The sequence below is a fragment of the Amphiura filiformis genome, chromosome 20 (genome assembly GCF_039555335.1).
Source record: "Amphiura filiformis chromosome 20, Afil_fr2py, whole genome shotgun sequence".
Lineage (NCBI taxonomy): Eukaryota > Metazoa > Echinodermata > Ophiuroidea > Amphilepidida > Amphiuridae > Amphiura > Amphiura filiformis.
This window is the reverse complement of record NC_092647.1, coordinates 27,171,810-27,190,552: the sequence shown is the minus strand read 5'-3', so window position 1 is coordinate 27,190,552 and position 18,743 is coordinate 27,171,810.

Sequence of the window (18,743 nt, the reverse complement as noted above, 5' to 3'; positions counted from 1 at the left end):
TCAATCTGAAGGTAAATTTGAACTCTTCGTTTGACATTTACAGCGCGCGCCTTTAAAATAGATGTGCTTTAAGAATAATGAAATTGTGATGCAAATTGAAAGCTCCTGCATGATTTTATTATTTGATGTGTCAGCTAGCTATGTAGTAAGGATATATATGTGCAACCACAACTTTCAACCTAGGGATTATTGCGGAGGCAAAATTGTATCAATATGGGGCCTTTCGGGGGCAAACGCTCAAAATTTTGGGTCTTTCAGGGACAAATCATGAGGAAAATTGGTCTTTTGGAGAGTCTTTTTCAAAGGTGGTCTTTGAGGGACAATTAGGAAAAATATCATGATGCACTTATGGTCCACGGCAAGCCCGATTCGACCTTTGTGGCATTAGACCCAGTTAACAGGAAATTAATCCAGTAAATCGACTTACTAAAGCAAATAAGCTCATGCATTCGATCACTAACGGCAACCAGCTTCGATCGATTACCCCAGCTGCAGCGTGTGTAAACTCTAATTTGCATAGAGGCTGTACGTGAAATTATTGATTGGCTCCAAACAAAGGATTTGAACCGGTGCACCGTAATCATGGCGCAGTGCAGTCCATTCAATCAAATATTGTCATCAACCTATTTGATCGCAGTGCATTGTTATGTATGTGAGTCAGTGGCGTAGCTGGGATTTTTTCCAGGGGGGGGGCAAGCCTGTATGGGGCGGGGGCCCAAATCCACCAAACGAAAATGTGGGTAGGTGCGAGTGGTGCGACGAACCCCCATCGAAAAGAAAGTGTACTTTCAAAGAAAAGTACACTTTCAAATATATCAAAGAAAAAAAAAAGTAAATACGTTTAAATTTGGCAATACAGTGGCACAAGAGAGAAAATGGTAAACCGGGTTATTACTGAGAAAAATTTGCTTTTTTATTAATAATTTGGTCTTAATAGAAACGAATTTTGGCCATAATTCTTGCTAATTTTCAATTTCAGACAATTTTAGCCCAAAATGAAGGTAAATTTTACGTTAAGGCCTGTGCGCAAAATTTAGCAATGTTACCATATTTCGGTCCAAAACATGGTGTTTTGGGGAACATACCTTAGGCTATTTTAAGGGCCTGGACCCGGTACCCATCTGGTCTAATCGTAAATCCGGCCCCAAGTTTGAAATAGCTCAATGGTAAATGACTTAATCGGCCAATTTTGTGTCGATACTGAACATTTTCGGTTGGGGCATGCTACAAGAAACATGTCGGACACAGCCTTCTTGACCACCTTTTTCGACTTTTCTTTTTGGGTTGACCATTTTATTGTTTTAGTCAATATACTGTTCATATAGGTGTTTTGGTGCAATTAGTATTTCAAAAGATTTATATTTCTTTGTCTTCAAGAAGTCATTACAAGTATATTGTCGAGTAGGGCCCCTATATTGATAATAATCGTATGGCCCTACATATTGTAGGCCTATGGATTCCCTCTTTCTCTTTCCCTTCTCTTCCGCATCTTTTTCCTCTCTCTCCATCCTTTCTCTTTTTTCCCCGCACTAGGGGGACGGGGGCCCAAATAGACAATTTTTGCCAGGCTTATTGACAATAATCGTATGGTATTGCATATCGTATGGATTCCCCATCTCTTTTCCCTTCCTCTCCCTATCTCCCCTCTCTTTCCCCTTCTCTCCCTCTTTTTCCTCTCTCCTCCTTTTCCTTTTTTTTTTTCCTTCGCTAGGGGCGGGGGCCCAAATAGCGCTAGGGGTGCAGGGTCTGAGGAAGCGGGGGCCCAAATAGACAATTTTTGCCAGGGGGCAATTGCCCCCCTGCCCCTCCGGCAGCTACGCCACTGGTGTGACTCGTATGTATTACTTTGTTCCGTGATGAAAATCGTGATGTTTTATTTCATCATTGGATTTCTTACAGATCGGTGACTTATATTGACGGCCACTCACTTTAGGCGAGTAAAACTTCTCAGGCTAAGCGATGTTGCTCCTTGCGATATGATTGAATTTGCAACTTTTCAAATCGCACCTATTTTCACAATATCATTTATATCTGAACAAATTGTCATTAGTTTTACACAAGTGAGGTATCAAACTGAAGCTAACGAAATAATTTGCACATTTCAAAAGGTTCAAAATCAATTCGTAGCACGTTAAATTTATCAGTCTAATGTTTTTAACTAATCATATAAAGAATTAAAACCCTTTAAACACGTGATGACCTTGTTTTTGTGTGGCCTTCAATTTATTACAGCTATCATGTTTTTCTCAAAAATGTTATATTATTTATCATCTTAATATATTTTGTTAATGTTTTTCTCTAATTATATTATTGTTTTTATATTTGTTATAACAGAAGATGACCCCATTACATTACGCTGCCCAGAAGAATGAAGCTTGTTGTAAACTACTAGTGGACAGCAAAGCAAATCTGGAAGCCCAGGATGATGAGGCAAGTCTAAATTCATTTTAATAGGTTATCTTTCGGGTTAATTCATTGTTGTAAAATTTGGATGATTCTATAGAGAAAGTCATAATGCATAGGAGAAATTTGTGGTCTAGATTCATTTGAATATATCATCGTTCGCTTTTATTCAAAACATAAATAGCGAGATATCTTGAAGAACGTCACCGTAAATAAATATTGGGGTCAAACGTAGCACCCATACTTACACGATCTGAACATTTGTATATATAGTCTTTAACTTGTCATAATTGTGCACACGTACGTAAATAAATACAATGCTATTGTAGAATTTCTGCTTTCAACTAAGCTTCAACATTATGGTTAAATACACCCCCCGATGATACATCATCCACTCCATGGTCAAAAAGTGACTAATATACCATCCGTGCTGGATCTCCGGCCAATTAATCTTCAAGTAGATGCTGCTGGCAATGGCGACCAATTTTTGTTGTGGGTATTAACATTATAACTATACCTTTTGGGCTTATTTTACAGTGGGTTATGTAAAAACCAGAACTTTATTTTTATAATCTACAATAGGGTCGCTGCGCTGACAAATACGATAGTGACAATTATGATGGACAGTTTTATAAATTTAGCCGAATCTCTGCAAGGCAAAGTTACAAAGTTTACACAGTAAAAATGTTTGTTGTCATTGGATATTATAATATTAATACAGATAAAAGTCAATGAACTGAGAACCCAGCCATTGTGATTGTCAAAAGGCAAGACCAATAAGATGATATGTTACATACTAATCAGGGGGTAAATATCCTGCTACATCTACTAGCCTCCGTGCAATTTCATGACTATTAAACCAAGGACATATTTGACAACATAGTGTACAGGAGACAGTATTTTACTAATACTAGTATCTTTCTCCCACATATAATCCACGCTCCAAGCAAGTTTTACGAATAGAGGATATGCTAAGAACTGGTACTGGGTATTTTCATTAGGCCAAAAAAAAATTGTTGTGTTGCCCTCAACCGTCCGACCCTAAATCCTGAAAAATCAGGGGTGCATTTTTTTTTTTTTTTTAATGATGATTTTTACAGATTTGTTCAAAAACTCAATGTTTTTCACTTAAAATTAATATTTTATTGAAAGGCTAGTCTTTAATTGATGTCTAACAGATATCCAGAAGTCAAAATTGACAAATGTCCCCTAATTGAAGAAGCATTATTTAATATTTGAGGGTATTTTTAAAAACTAAAGGTTTAAAAAAAAAAAAAGAAGAAATCCGACTGTCCTACCCAAATTTCCCATTTTCCCACTTGAGGGCAACACAACAATATATTTTTTTTGCCCTTAGTCTGTGCACATAAGTCCTGTGGAACAAAAATCGCCCAGATACAATTGATGCAACATCAGATATGCTTTGATGTGTATCAACCAAGCTCAGTGGTTTCAAATTTGAAAAGACCACAGTCGGTAAATTTCTTACAGATCGGTGGCTTATATTGACGGCTACTCCCTTTAGGCGAGTAAAACTTCTGAGGCTAAGCGATTTTGCTCCTTGCAATATGATTGAATTTGTAACTTTACAAATCGCACCTATTTTCACAATATCATTTATATCTGAACAATTGGTCATTAGTTTTACACATGTGAGGTATCAAACTGAAGCTAACGAAATAATTTGCACATTTCAAAAGGTTCAAAATCAATTCGTAGCACGTTTATCAATCTAATGTTTATAAGCAATCACATAAAGATTTAAAACCCCTTAAACACGTGATGACTTTGTTTTTGCGTGGCCTTCAATTTATTACAGCTATCATGTTTTTCTCAAAAAATGTTATATTATTTATCATCATAATATATATATTTTGTGAATGTTTTCCTCTAATATAAATCTATCATTGTTTTTATATTTGTTATAACAGAAGAAGACCCCATTACATTACGCTGCCCAGCAGAATGAAGCTTGTTGTAAACTACTAGTGGACAGCAAAGCAAATCTGGAAGCCCAGGATAATGAGGCAAGTCTAAATTTATTTCAATAGGTTATCTTTTGGGTTAATTGATTATTGTAAAGATTGATGATTCTATAGAGAAAGTCATTATGCATAGGAGCAATAATAGGTCTAGATTCATTTGAATATGTCATCGTTCGGTTCTATTCAAAACATAAACATTTTAAGTTATAGCATATTTGCATGAGATACTCCTTGCTCTTCTAAAAACTGTCTTCTAAATCTTCTCTGTCCTTCTCAATAATGTCAATAAGTAATTCTTCACTATGAAAACACGCTGAAGTGTGGAATACTGTGGAGCAATTCCAATAACTCTTACCAGGTCTAACAGACACTGTCTACAGTCTATAACCATTCTGCCATTCTATCTACTTAGTAATCTCAATGCATCTTATACTACCATTCTTTCACCCACCTAAATTATTCAAGTCAATAAGGTATTACGGCTTGGCATAACCCTTAACCAACAAATATTGATCAGATTATTTATATACATTATGAATGAAGAAATAGGCAAAATTTCAACATCATTCTCAATTAAAAGGTATTTGTTCTGAAATAGTCTAAATAGAGCTTAAATGGTGCGCTATTCGAGGATTACGATGAAATGTGTAAAAACACATATTTTCCTTTGGAATCATGTAACTTCTGAACGGAATGTGCAATCTTTCTGATCTAAAATTCTGAGAGAAGATAAAACTACTATAATTTCAAATATTTAAACAATTATCCCCAAACTGATACAAAAATAGCACAGAAAATTTTGCAAAATGAGAAGTCGTCGGCACTAATCATTTTGATACACACTGTATGACCTGTCAATATTGTGTGTACGTAATTGGTTACAGAGTTACTCAGGTAAAACCATGATCTATGGTAAACCCAGCGAGGGTAAACGGTTGGTGTGCTCTAGGCGTGGTACCCCGCAAGGCAAGATATTCAGCAATTATCATCTTCTAGCTCTTTGACAATTTACACTTTTCATTTCATGTCAAATTTGCTAGGGAAAAGGCGGACAATCGCCATCAACCTTTTCTGTGATTGTGCTTTTTCCTTTGGCGATTTTAGATTTTTGTACGATATTACAACAATTATGTTTGGCAATTTCATGCTAGTTTGCGTTTTCAGGCGATTTCCCGTTTTTTCCTATTGACACAGGGCCTCGGAAAATACCAGCTTTTATGAAAACTGTCTGAAATTTCACAAAACTTCCAACACATTAAGAACAATCAATAAATTCATCTTAAGGTTACTACCTCTTTCTTCAAAATACTGCTAAAAAGGGATGGATTTTGCCACATTGAATATCAAATTTGACCTAGAAATAATGATCGGAAACATGAAATTCGTAGTGCAACATAAAGGTAAATGTTTGTGGATTGTTATTTTCCCATTGCTATTTTTATAGCCTTAGTCAGATTTTCACTGGGAGTCGATGAATTGGGTCACCTGTTTTACTACTCGCTGTTTTTGTTTTGACCAGAGATTTCATGCATTTATTTTTCCCTGATTTCTGAACCAAACTGCAGGCATTTGTAAAACATTCTAGACTAACATCCATGCTATTCAGTTTTGATATCTGAACCTCCGAAAAATAAATACACGTTCTAGCAAAGGCAAATTTAGACTGAACCTGTCTAATAGAAAATTTATTTAAAAACTGTCTCAGTTTCATCGATTGTATCATCAATTCTTTTAAAAATCACTTTGCAAGACATTGCCAATATCTCATGTACACGTACATACGCGATTTGTGGGATTACGACAGGCCAATTTAGAAATATCTATTTTTAAAAGACAGCGGTGCAAGGCTTTTGCAGGTTTACGCAATCTTTATATATTGTCAATGTTAGCCCAATTTTCTAATTTTTTCGTTACTTATTTGATACGGTGACAAACAACTACTACGGCCATAAAGCACGTTACGAGCCGCGTGTTTGTGAGCAATATTTACTTACGATTAGTTGACCAAATCCATGTAAATTGGTATTTTCTTGGAAGCTCGACGACGAAAATTCATAAACCACGCCATATTTATCACACTGGCTCTATTTAGTCCAGGACTGCTGCGCATGTCTCACCTGCCGGCGTGCCGCGCTAGGCCTATCGAATACTCGTCCAATGGAATTCCTGACCCAGTCATTGCCCAAGGTAACCAATGCACAAAAGCATCACGTTAAATTCGTATTGACTGTGAATTGTGAACGATTGTGGGGATAGGTAGGCCTATATGGGGAAATTTAAAATGAACGACGAAAAACAAAATAGAAAGAAAGAGGGGCATGCGTGAGCATAAATAGTAGGCCTACTGAGGCCCTACCTAATTCATGAGCTTGATAAATATATCTCACCAGGATTTTAATAGGCCTCACATACACCAGAATAAAAATAAAAATAAATTAAAATAAATAAATTTATAAAAAAATAAAATTAATAAAATTTGAGTTTGGTCTGAGTCCAATATTAAAAATTAAATTAATAAGGCATTATATAATATGAAATAGACAGTGGCGTAGCTGGGAAAAGAAAAGGGCAGTAGGTGCGAGTGGTGCGAAGCACCGTCAACCACCACCACAAAGTGCACTTTCAGATCAGAGTAATCAATATCAAAGAAGGTCCAAAGTAAAAAAGAAAAATTAACCAAGGAACCACTTTTCATGCTAGCCAACAAATGACAAAAGTTCAGTTTTAGATTGATAATCCACTTTTTGTAGTGAGTTTTTGTAGGGATTGGAAAAGGTCCATATTTAGACGATTTCTCACCCCTCCTTCGCAAAAAATCTTGCCTCTTTGTCTTTACTCTGGGATGAAGGATTATTCTTGGAATAAGGGGCCTATTATAATTAATTGGCCATTTTTGCGATATATTGTGTCATCTTTTTCTACTTTTTGGATGTTCTATCAAAAAAAAAAAAAAGGTATTAAGTTTGGTCCAAAACGGAAAATGACTATAATAGGCCTAATAGGCCTACCTATTCTCTTTCAACAACAAAAAAAGCGAGAAAAAATGTACTTTTCTTACTAATTTGATCTTAATCAAAATGAATTTCGGTCATTAATGGTTCTCATAAATTCCATTTTAGATTTTTTTAAATATATAATTTTAATTAATTTTTGCGACGCAGGGGTGTCAGAGAAGGAATGTGCCCCCCCCCCCACATCAGAAGTAAGAAACCATTCAAATGAAGACCTAATCGAAGCCATTTGGTGGACCATTCTGGCACTATTATTGTAAGGGGCTGTGCAATAATTATGAGCCCGGGGGGGGTAAAATTTCCAAAATGCTCGCCAAAAATCGCTTGCCCCCTCCCCCTTGGCCCGCCAAAAATCTTTGCCCCCCCCCAACAAGCCAAATTTTTGGGATCGCAATTTGCAAACCTTAAACATGTTAAATGGTCTCTATGTATGTTGCGAGCGCAGCGAGCAGGAAAATTTGCATATTTGTGACCATCCATCTCAAACCGCTCGTAAAGTCGGCAAATTGTATTTCGAGTTACAGTTCAAAATGTGCATAAAGCTTGTATTCATAATGTACCTAATAATTGTCCTACAAGTGTCTCATTTCAGTCCAGTCAAATACCAATCTTTAATCCTATTGTTGAAGAGGGTAATAAGCTTATACTTATAGTAAATAGCTTTAGTCTTTGTTTGCTTTGGCTAAATCCTGTTCAAGTGGTGAGTTAACCAACAATTAACAATGAGAGGACATTCCTGAATCTCGTTGACTTGGGGATGGTTTGAAGTGACCGCCAATTATGACCATTTGATATTTAATACCAGCAATGTAGAAAAAGAGATATATTGTAGCACCGAAATAATGTACCTTTTTACTGAAGTAGCAAAGTTTAACAAGCCATAACCCCGCTTCTGGATATTGTTTGAAGTCAAATGATATATCATTGTAAAGCTTATGATATATATTTTCTAAATACGCAAGAAAACAAAATTGACCAGGGGCCGACTTTACGAGCGTTTCGATGTGGATGGTCACATTCAAGCGTTTCCGTATTATACTGTTTTCCGAAGCCTTTTTAGAGCGTTTTATTAAAAAGGCGCCCAATGAATGTGTGCCAAAAATCGCTTGCCCCCCCTCTCGGCTTGCCAAAATTGCTTGCCACCCCCCCCCCTTTCGGCTCGCCAAAATTTCTCCCCCCCCATGTTACCCTCCCCCAGGGCTCATAATTATTGCACAGCCCCTAATGTTAGTTTGAAAAAAGCCAAAAACTTGTGAAACGACGGCCCATGAAGCCTATTATGGGTGTCTGCGGGGAAATATATCAGTATCTGCATATCAGCGGGCCTAATTTCTGGCCTTTGGGCAGGCGAGATCCCACCTTCAAGCAATGCCTAAAATAATTACAGACCTATATTATTATACTCGCCGATCGACCCGACCGTGTTAGACACAGGCCTATACGCAATTACCACGATTACGTGCAATTATTTAACTTTTCTCTTGTCTTCTCTTTTTTCTCCTTTTTCCCCTTTCTCTTATCTCCTCTCCGGGAGGAGGATGGGGCGCCAGCCCCCCTAATCCGGAGCCTGAACGATGCGGGGAACGATATGCCCATTTCTTGAATGATTTTCTATTTGGGGCGCTTTCCCACTATCATGACTATTTCCCCTTTCAAAAAGAGAGAGGCGGGGCATTAGGCATTTAAGTCTTGGTTTCCCCTCAGTTTCCCCCTTTTAAATAGAGGCGGCGCGAAGGCTGCATTTTTTCCACTGACCCCTCCCCAGCTGTTTAAATAGGGCCGGCGTAAAGGGGTCATATCGGGGCATTGCGGTCCTTCATGCCCACTGCAGTCTTGGGCTAGGCAGTTCTCCTCCCATGGGTACAGCTCGAAACCCTCATCGGTCCATTCACCAATCGTAGGTGCAGGGAACATCTAATTAGTTCCCCCTGATTATGAGCTTTGGCGTCACTTGGGTTTCCCCATATCAAATAGGGGCGGCATGAAGAAGACCCTCCCACATGTAGTCTTCAGCTTATCCCCAGTTTCCCCTATATAGGGAAGTTTCAACTTTGAGATCAAAAAATATGTATACGGTCATGCGCTATACAGGAAAAACCATCAGATAAAATGTACGATTTCACATGCATTTTGGTAAATTTTCCTTAGCTCCAGCCTCCCCCTCGGGCATATGGATCTCCAAACCACCTTATACCATATGCGTACACCTTGCAAATCAGCTACTTAATTAGCATATTAGGCACTGAAAAAATATATTCAAGTTGAGAACCTCTGGCCCTGCTACCAATACCAAGTTAAGCCCCTCCCTCCGCAAATAGCCTACCTCACACTTTATGGCTAAAAGCAGACGGGAAAAACCCATAAACAATAGAAAAAGAAGTAGAGTAATTAAAACCGGTGATACGAAGCATGAATAAATTCAGTTTCAGTTTCAGTTTATTTATTTACCATATCAACGCAATGAAAATATATATAATACATAATCATGATAATGGTAGGATGACCAAAAAAGAGCAAAGCTCGAGAAGACTTTGGCCACCCTGAAAAGTATTAACAAAATACAAAACAGTGCAAAGACAAAGACACCATTTATGTGTAGAATCGTCAGGAAGGCAGTAAAACAAAACTATAATATAATATAACACGCAAAATAGAATAATGAACAATATATTTGGACGAATTGGCAATGGAGCGAGCCCGCAATAGGATGGACTCTGGATCACGGTCTATGAAAAAACAATACCGATAGAGGGCCAATACGATTGGGATTTGTTTTCATTAGCAACGGGAGAAAAATAGGGGAAAATGGCACATTGGCACTTCTTTTCAGGATTCATGTTATATCATATGAAGGATATGTATGTCTTCTTGTCAAAAAAGTAATAAATTGTTTTTTCCTCATGTCAAGGTCATGACCTTGATCATGTATCCTTAATATACATGGTATACCATGCACAGACATGAACGTATCACTCCACATGTTGCCGATCTTCATTGAATACCAGTCAAGGAGAGGATTCTTACCATCGTTTTTCAGTGCCTCAATGGTGCTGCTCGAGTTTACGTAATACAAGACTGGTCATTTCTCTCACTCGCAAATGAGCTAAGGACAAATCATCCGTCACTTTGGACCTCTCGTGTGCAACTTACTTCCTTATACCACAAGGGAAGCTCCAAAGTTGAGCATTTTTAAAAACATATGGAATCACACTTATTTTTCAAAATGCATTTGAATTTTAATTTTTGAGATATTGTTACATTCTTGTCATACTATTATTTCCTGAAACTGGTAGGCCTACCTATTAATTGAAAGTAAATCCAAGGTGTATTAATCGCAAATACACAAAGCAGTCCTAACCTGGAAATGTACAGTTATTTATCGCCAACCGTTCTTTAAATAAATTAGTCGTGATCATGCCATTCTGAGGAATAGCATCCAACTATAAACCCTATCTCTTTGCATTATGTAACTACAAGGTGCCAACGCTACAGTGTTTTATTGTGTAAAACTAATTTTGCAATGGTCACATGATGCCCCCAATAAGCTCTCGACGAAAGTACTTTTGCGAAGGGTTCATAATCCCCGTTGACTGAAAGTATTAACATTATTGGGAAAGAGGACATCGTTTCCTCTTTGTTAGTATCAGTGATATCGTTTTTATCGCTTGGAATGTTTTTTTTTTTTTCAAGATAGTTATAATTGACATAGTGCTTTATCTATAAACATACTATTTATTACAGTTGCCATTGTTTTGCACACGGACGTCATAATCGTTATACTTTAATGTGTATGTTACCATTATAATCGACTTTGTTCTTGTTGTCATATTTGTAATAGGGGAAGACCCCATTGCATTACGCTATCGATTCACGGCGTTCGGAGGATTTGTGTCGCATTTTACTGGATAAAATGACAAATGTTGATATCCAGGATGAAAAGGTAAGTCTGATATCATTTCAATAGATTATCTTTCTCATCTATTCAATGTAATAATTGGGTGATTCAGTTCACAAATCCTGGGTTGTGTTGAAGAATGTCATTATGCACATAAGTAATAAGTGAGTCTGAATAATTAGAGCCATTGCTCATGTTGTTCTGATCAGTGGCGGAGTCAGGATTTTTGTATGGGGGGGGGGCATTAGGAGGGGCAAAGTGAATTTTCAATACATTTTGCGCAAAATTACCGCAACAGGGGCCACCACTGGTTCTGATGTGTATAAATTAATGACAGGGTTTTCTGATATCATTTACAAAATATTTGTCCCAGCTTTTTTTTTTTGAATTTTTGAATAATGTTTAAAATGCACGCTATCGTTCTGAAACCATGCATTATGATATTGAATAGGGCTGCTCCTGGTTTAATGCATAGCTATAGTCAGTTTCTTTTCGTACCCGAATAATGATTTATGGATTATGAAAGGTTTTGAGGACGATCACGAAGGCTGAATCCGTCGATCACAATATCACTTACTGTATTTGTCCGTAAAACCTCGTCAACAAGCATGTGTAGTGTTTTTATGAAGGCTTAATTCGAAACAATCGTAAATATGCCAATATGTAATTAATGTAGGTTTCATCAGAAGCACTCTATATGCTTGTGGACGAGGTTTTACGCTATTGTTACATTCCTGTCACACAATTAGTTCCTGCATCTAAATAAAATGACACGAAATTTGTTTTCAAACATCGCCAGACCAGTTAATGCTCAATATTTAATCCGACTGCACCTCGTTAGTTCCTTTGTCAAATGCACATGAGGCAAGAGCTAAGAACTGAATTATTTAGCAATAACGATCATTATGTATCTGATCGTCAATCTGAAGGTAAATTTGAACTTATTCGTTTGACATCTACAGCGCCTTTTTCAAATAGGTATGCTTATTAGCTTTTCCATATTATGAAATGCTTTTTAAGAATAATGAAAATGTGTTGCTAGCATCCAGCTTCCATAATTGCTGGTGCTATTGTTACTCGCACGAAGCACTGTATATAATAAACTTTCACGTTCATCACCACCACTTTTGTTCGCCTCGCTATGTTAATATTCAAGGTGCAGCAATACTGAATTTTGAGGGATGCACTGTATCTAATGAAGATGAAGATGAAAGTTCCTGCATGATTTTATGTGTCAGCTATGTAGTTAGGATCCTGCCAACCGAGAATGGGATTTGAATTACATTTGCAGGTTTTACACTTTTATCAGAGATACTTCAAATATAAAGAGTTCAAAATACTAAAGCCTCAATAATTTAGAAGTTCTGGGTCCTCAAAGTCTTCTGAATGTACGTCCGTAACTTATGAAACAATTAATATGAACTACATGTAATAAGTGCTCACCCGATCGAAGTCAACAACCTATGGAAAAGTGTCAATACAAAGTCTATTCTGAACATGTATCGGTTTTGTTGTGCAAAAGACATGATGCCCAGTAAAACTGTGCTCTCTGCAAGCAATAGATATTGATTAAATTATTTAAACAAAAATAAAACAATTTAATCATTTTCAGAAATAAATCTGTAATGACTTCCACACAGATGTTGGCAACCTTTTTAATCAAAATTAGCCTTCAGACCGTTTCCGACGTACCAAATCTGTATTCACTTTAACCAACACACCGTAACAACCAAAATTCACATTTTAATCAAATAACTTTTATTTTGTAGCCAAGATTTAAGTGTATAACCATTTATAATTTCAATATATAACAGAGATGTGATGATGGAGGGAGACCTTTTTGAATGTATAAAGTAATGACAGGGAATCTTTGATAGCATTTACAAAATATTTGTACCAGCTTGTTTTGCTTGCTACGTAATGATGGTTACTTTTAAACTGCACATAAATGTTCATGCACACAATTGTTCTGAAACCCTTGCAGGTAGAACGTGCTTTTGAGATAAATCCATGTATACACATGGATTTACACGTATACACATGAATCCATGTATACACATGTATGTACAGGGTGTCCCCCCAAAAAAAAAAAAAAAAACTCTCATTGCGCCATCTTTTTTTCCTATTTTTGAACGGTTGGTCAAAAATATTTTGGTATGCAAAGAAACCTTTATTTGTTAGCTTTAATAAACCCAAAAAAATATTTCAATCGGCTCTCAACTTTTTAAGATATGCTCTTTTTAAGAAATGTACCCGTTTTTTGCTTTGTCCACGGAGGTGGTTTGCCTATTTCAAAGATTGAAAAGGGGTGCACGTACCATGCATAATAGCAACTTTATTTAATGAATGGGCTTTACCAGTGAGCTGCACTTTGCTAAACTCTCAATTGTCAATTGAGAAATATCGCTCGTTTTAGACGCTACCTGACAGAATGAAGCATTGTGCTGGTTGCGCAATTTATTTTTCTAGCTTGTTCACTTCATGTCAAGTAAAGCAGGTCTTTTTGGATTGTTTTCTATATTTGAAAAATCATTTCTTCGATTGAAAATATTTTTGACATGTATCAGCTGCAAACTCATAGCATATTCATACCCAGTAGTTCTAATCCCGCAGCTGTTCTGATCATACATGAATGGAGAGATTGCTGATTTCAAAAGTGTTAAAAATGAGTATCCCTTTACAGAAAGATGGTTTAGCAGAATCACTATGTGCATCCACTTTCTGTCTGTCAAGAATAGGGCAATTGCAATCGGGTACTTGCATTATAATCAGGCATCCGGTATCATGAAACCTGCATTATAATCTGGCAACCATTATTAGCATGTCCACTTAAATTTACACCACATTTCGCCATAATACATTCTAGAAACGCTTGCTGTTAGAATAAGAAAAATGATAATGCTAATTTATTGCACATTCTAGGGAAGCGTGGTTATCTTTTTAAAATAACCGAGTGAGAGGGTTTTCAAGAAAATATTTTTCCTGTCAAAACTGAAGCATCCTCTGTATAAAAGAAAATATGAATATTAACTGCACATCATATTTAACGATTCGTGAAAATGGTAGGTTTTCCTCTATAGTATTTTACTGACCATGGAAATGTACTGGGACACAAGCACTTGTCAAAATCGATATAATGTATTGTCCATATAGACGCCCAGTTATCATGTTTATTGTTGGATTCTTTTGTATAAAACATGCAGTTAACAACAATTGAGCGCTAATAATACACATAAATGTTTTTAGGCAAATAAAATTCCAAAATATGGTACGTTTTCTGCCTTTGATTGTCACGTGGTAGGCCTATGTTGAAGTTGCGATTATATCTTCAAATAAGTTTCAAATGAATTCCAACAAGACAAGTGGCCGAGTGGTCTAAGGCGCTGGGTTCATAGTGTGTCCAAATCAGTCCGCCGCCATGAGTTCGAACCCCGCCTCCGCCAAACTTTAATGAAGTAAAATTAAAATTAAAATTTTACTTTTAAAAATTTCATATTGGGGAAATGTGACTGGCAGAATTTATGTATGGCGTGGAGTGTTGTGACTTAAATTATAATCCAGCAGCCGGTATCAGGAAAACGTACATTATAATCGAGTACTTGATATTAACTTTTTGCCACTTTTGAATTAGTGAACTCTTTCAATCATTGTGTGCTCATTCAAGCATGAAGTCAGCTACAGGAATGAAATCGGTGTCTCTGTTGCTACGAGTTTATGATGATGCATGATAAAAATCTTTTTAATTGAAGAAACACTTTTTGAAATATAGAAACAAATCCAAATGGGTAGCTATTTATGTTTTACTCTTTATATGGATATCTCGTGTGGAAGTTACTAGGAAAGCTTCGACGTTGAGCCAGTTTATAAAAAGTCTGAAATTACACTTATTTTTCAACTGATTTTTTTTTACTGGTTGCTTGTAACATTTTGCTTGAACTGTTTCTTTGTATTCTTTTGTCAGTGTTCATGAATGTGGCATAGTTTGTTCATTCCCATTACAGGCGCATTATAAGTTTATATGTGTATATATTATGCACATGTGTATGACAATTGTCATTTCTTTCGTTTCGTACATGAAAATTGATTTTGCGACGTCTGATCCATTTTGCTTGATCTGTTAATCGCATAAGTCGTTTGGGATAAGGACATTTTTGATGATGAAGGCTGAAACCTTCGGTTACAATTATACCCCGTATCGCATAAGTCCTTTTCAATCCCCGATGTCACACGTGGTAAATAAGTGTCACAATGCCTCATTTCAAATATATAGTTTTAGTTTTGGTTTTGGTTTTGGTCACGTGGTTTCCTATTGTCCTGCCTAACCACTTGAATCACAAGATATCGAACTCATTGTTTCTACCTTTTGTTTAAAACTAAACATTTGTGGCAGGTAGTTTCGGTTTTGGTTTCAGTTTCTTATAAGTGGTGTGACGAATAAAATTACAGGATTTTCGAGTTACCTGATCTAAGTATACAAAAGAAATGTTTAAATTTCGCAGTGCGATATTCACGAGCAGAGAAGTCGAACAAAGCAGTCTACATTTGAAAGCATTGATTTAGTTTGAAAGCATTGACAAGAGACTACGAAATAGCCTAAGCTGATTTCACTGTGAAAATATATAGACCATCGAAATATATGTTTGGATAAGGAAATTTTTGATGATAAAGGCTGAAACCTTCGGTTGCAATTATACCCCGTACTGTATTTGCTAAGCTAAAATCCATTAGAATAAATTTAGGGGATATTGATACATTCTTGTCACTCAATTATTTGAGAACAACAGTGCTACCTATCGATTGAAAGTAAATCCAAGGTGTGTTTGAAAGATCGCAAGTACACAAAGCGGACCTTAACCTGGCAATGTACAGTTATTTATCATCAACCCGATTTTAGTCACGTCCTTTACATCAATTCGTTTTCCCTTCGCATTATGTAAAGGGCAACGCTACCATTTTTACTCTGCAAATCCAATTTTGCCATGCCAACATATGATGGCCCATACCAGCGTTAGGCGAATCACAAGATATGTCCGCATATTCTTGTGGGAAGTGCTATTGTGAAGGGGTTTTTATAACCCTCGTTGGACACAAGCGGAGAGAAATACATCGGTCACTACAGTATTAACAAAAGTGGGAAGGGAGTTCATTGATTCCACCTTTTAGTATTGGTGAAATCGGGTTTATTTTTCACTTGCACTGTGAATGTCATGTTTTGTTTTTCAAGATAATTATAATTGTAATTAACATAGTGCTTGAATAGTTGAAATTTTTCGTCGGGTTATTTAAAAATTGAGCATTTTTCAACCAAACGGGTCCTAGATATTTTGATTTAGTTTTGATAAGGGGGTACTACACCCCTGGCCAAATTTGTGCCTATTTTTGCATTTTTATCAAAAATTATAACACATTGGTGACAGGTAAGATATGTATATTAAAGGGGCAAGGACTACAACTACTACATTGAAAATTCAGGAACTCAGGGCAAGTAGTTATTGATTTATTGATCAAATATTGGTTTTCCCTCATTTTTGACTGTAACTCCACAACTGTTGTCTGTGCTGAAATAAAATTTCCAGTGCAGTAGTTCTTGCCCCTATAATATACATATCTTACTTGTCACTAATGCGCTATAATTTTTGAGAAAAATGCAATAATAGGCACAACATTGGGCAGGGGTGTAGTACCCCCTTAAATTAATAAAAACGAATTGGGCAAAGGTTTTTGGGATATTTTCCAAAAATTAGCATTTTTGCCAAATTTGACATTTGAATTTATCAAGTCTTTGCTATTCTAAATTATGTAGACTTTTATGTACTTTAGAGCAATAATTTAACAGGCATGAGGCCCACATTTTTTCCATAATCCCGGTGTTAAGACCAACCTTAACGATAAACATTTTAGTTATTGTTTATTACATTTTTTCGCATACAAATTCGCCATCATTTATTGTGAATGTTACCATTATACTAGGAATTGACGTTGTTCTTGTTGTTCTTGTTGTCCTATTTATAACAGGGGAAGACCCCTTGGCATTACGTTATCGATCGGCGGTGTTCTGAAGATTTGTTTCGCGTTTTAATGGATAAAATGACAAACGTTGATATCCAGGATGAAAAGGTAAGTCTGAACTAATTTCAATAGGTTATATTCCGGATATATTCAATTTACATATATAATCGTGCTAAAAATCGATCGATACATTTGAAATCAATACAATTCAGAGATTAAAAAAATAATCCAGGCGTTAAAATTAATCATAAAATTGTGTCTTTTACGGTAAAATTTTTGATTTTTACACACCTTAACTTCGTCCATGAGCTTTTTTGGGGTTAAATTTGTAGCGTTTTCCCACCTCGTGGCACATCATGCGGGTGTATATATTATAGTGGTTTTTTTCTTCAGAATATCCGTTTTGATTTCACTATTTTTTACCTGCAACTGCAAAAATATCTAACTCAGTGCTTTATTTCGAATACAACCAGCAGAAATAATCGATATTTCTATTGCTGCATGCAAAATCATCCAATCATGGGTATGCATGTGTTGATTTTGAAAAACATTGGCAGTAGAGACTGAAAAATGGAATGGTGGAATTAAAACGTAAATTCTGACAAAACAATGATATATAGCCATGCATGATGTGCTTTAGAAAGTTGGGAAAAGTCGTTCATATGCGAACTATATTACTTTAAAAAGATGAAAAGTTGACACCAAAACAAGCTCATGGGCGAAGTTAAGGCCTGTAAAAATCGAAAATCTTAAACTAGAAGACTAAATTTCATGCCTAAGTTTAGCATCTGGATTTTCTTTAAATACAGAATTTTCTGCTAATATTAACCGAAAAAATGAAAATGATTGCTTTTCATTAATGCAAGTGCCAAGAACAATTCATATGATTGAGAGTTTTCAAACCTGTGAGAATCGGAGAAAACTATGAGAATTGAAAATGAATGAGAACTACTAATTAACATGTCAACAACCTGTTACATTGTTTTTAATCAGAAAATTTAACACGATAATACAATGTGACACACTGGGAGACAAAAATCTGTGATCGCGTAAAAAATCTGTGAAAAAAAATTGTTAACACGTCGATTGCTTATTCATTTGGATGAGAAAGTTCCAAAGAAATGAGAAATCATATTTTTTTCCAATTTTCTTGTATAAGAATTATTATTTCATTCATTTTCGTACCTGCAAATGGATTGACCCATTTGCTTGATCTATTCATCGCAGTCCTTTTCAATCCGCGATGTTGAACGTGGCAAATTAGTGTCAAAATTTCCTTTTTTCGATAGGGAATGGTTTGATGACGGTGGCTGAAACCTTCGATTTTCCTGCAATGAAAGTTGTACTTGTTCTTTCAAAGATCGAAGCACACAAAGTAGACCTTAACCTTGCAATGTACTGTGATTTATCGCCAAACCCGATTTTAGTCGCGTCCTTTAA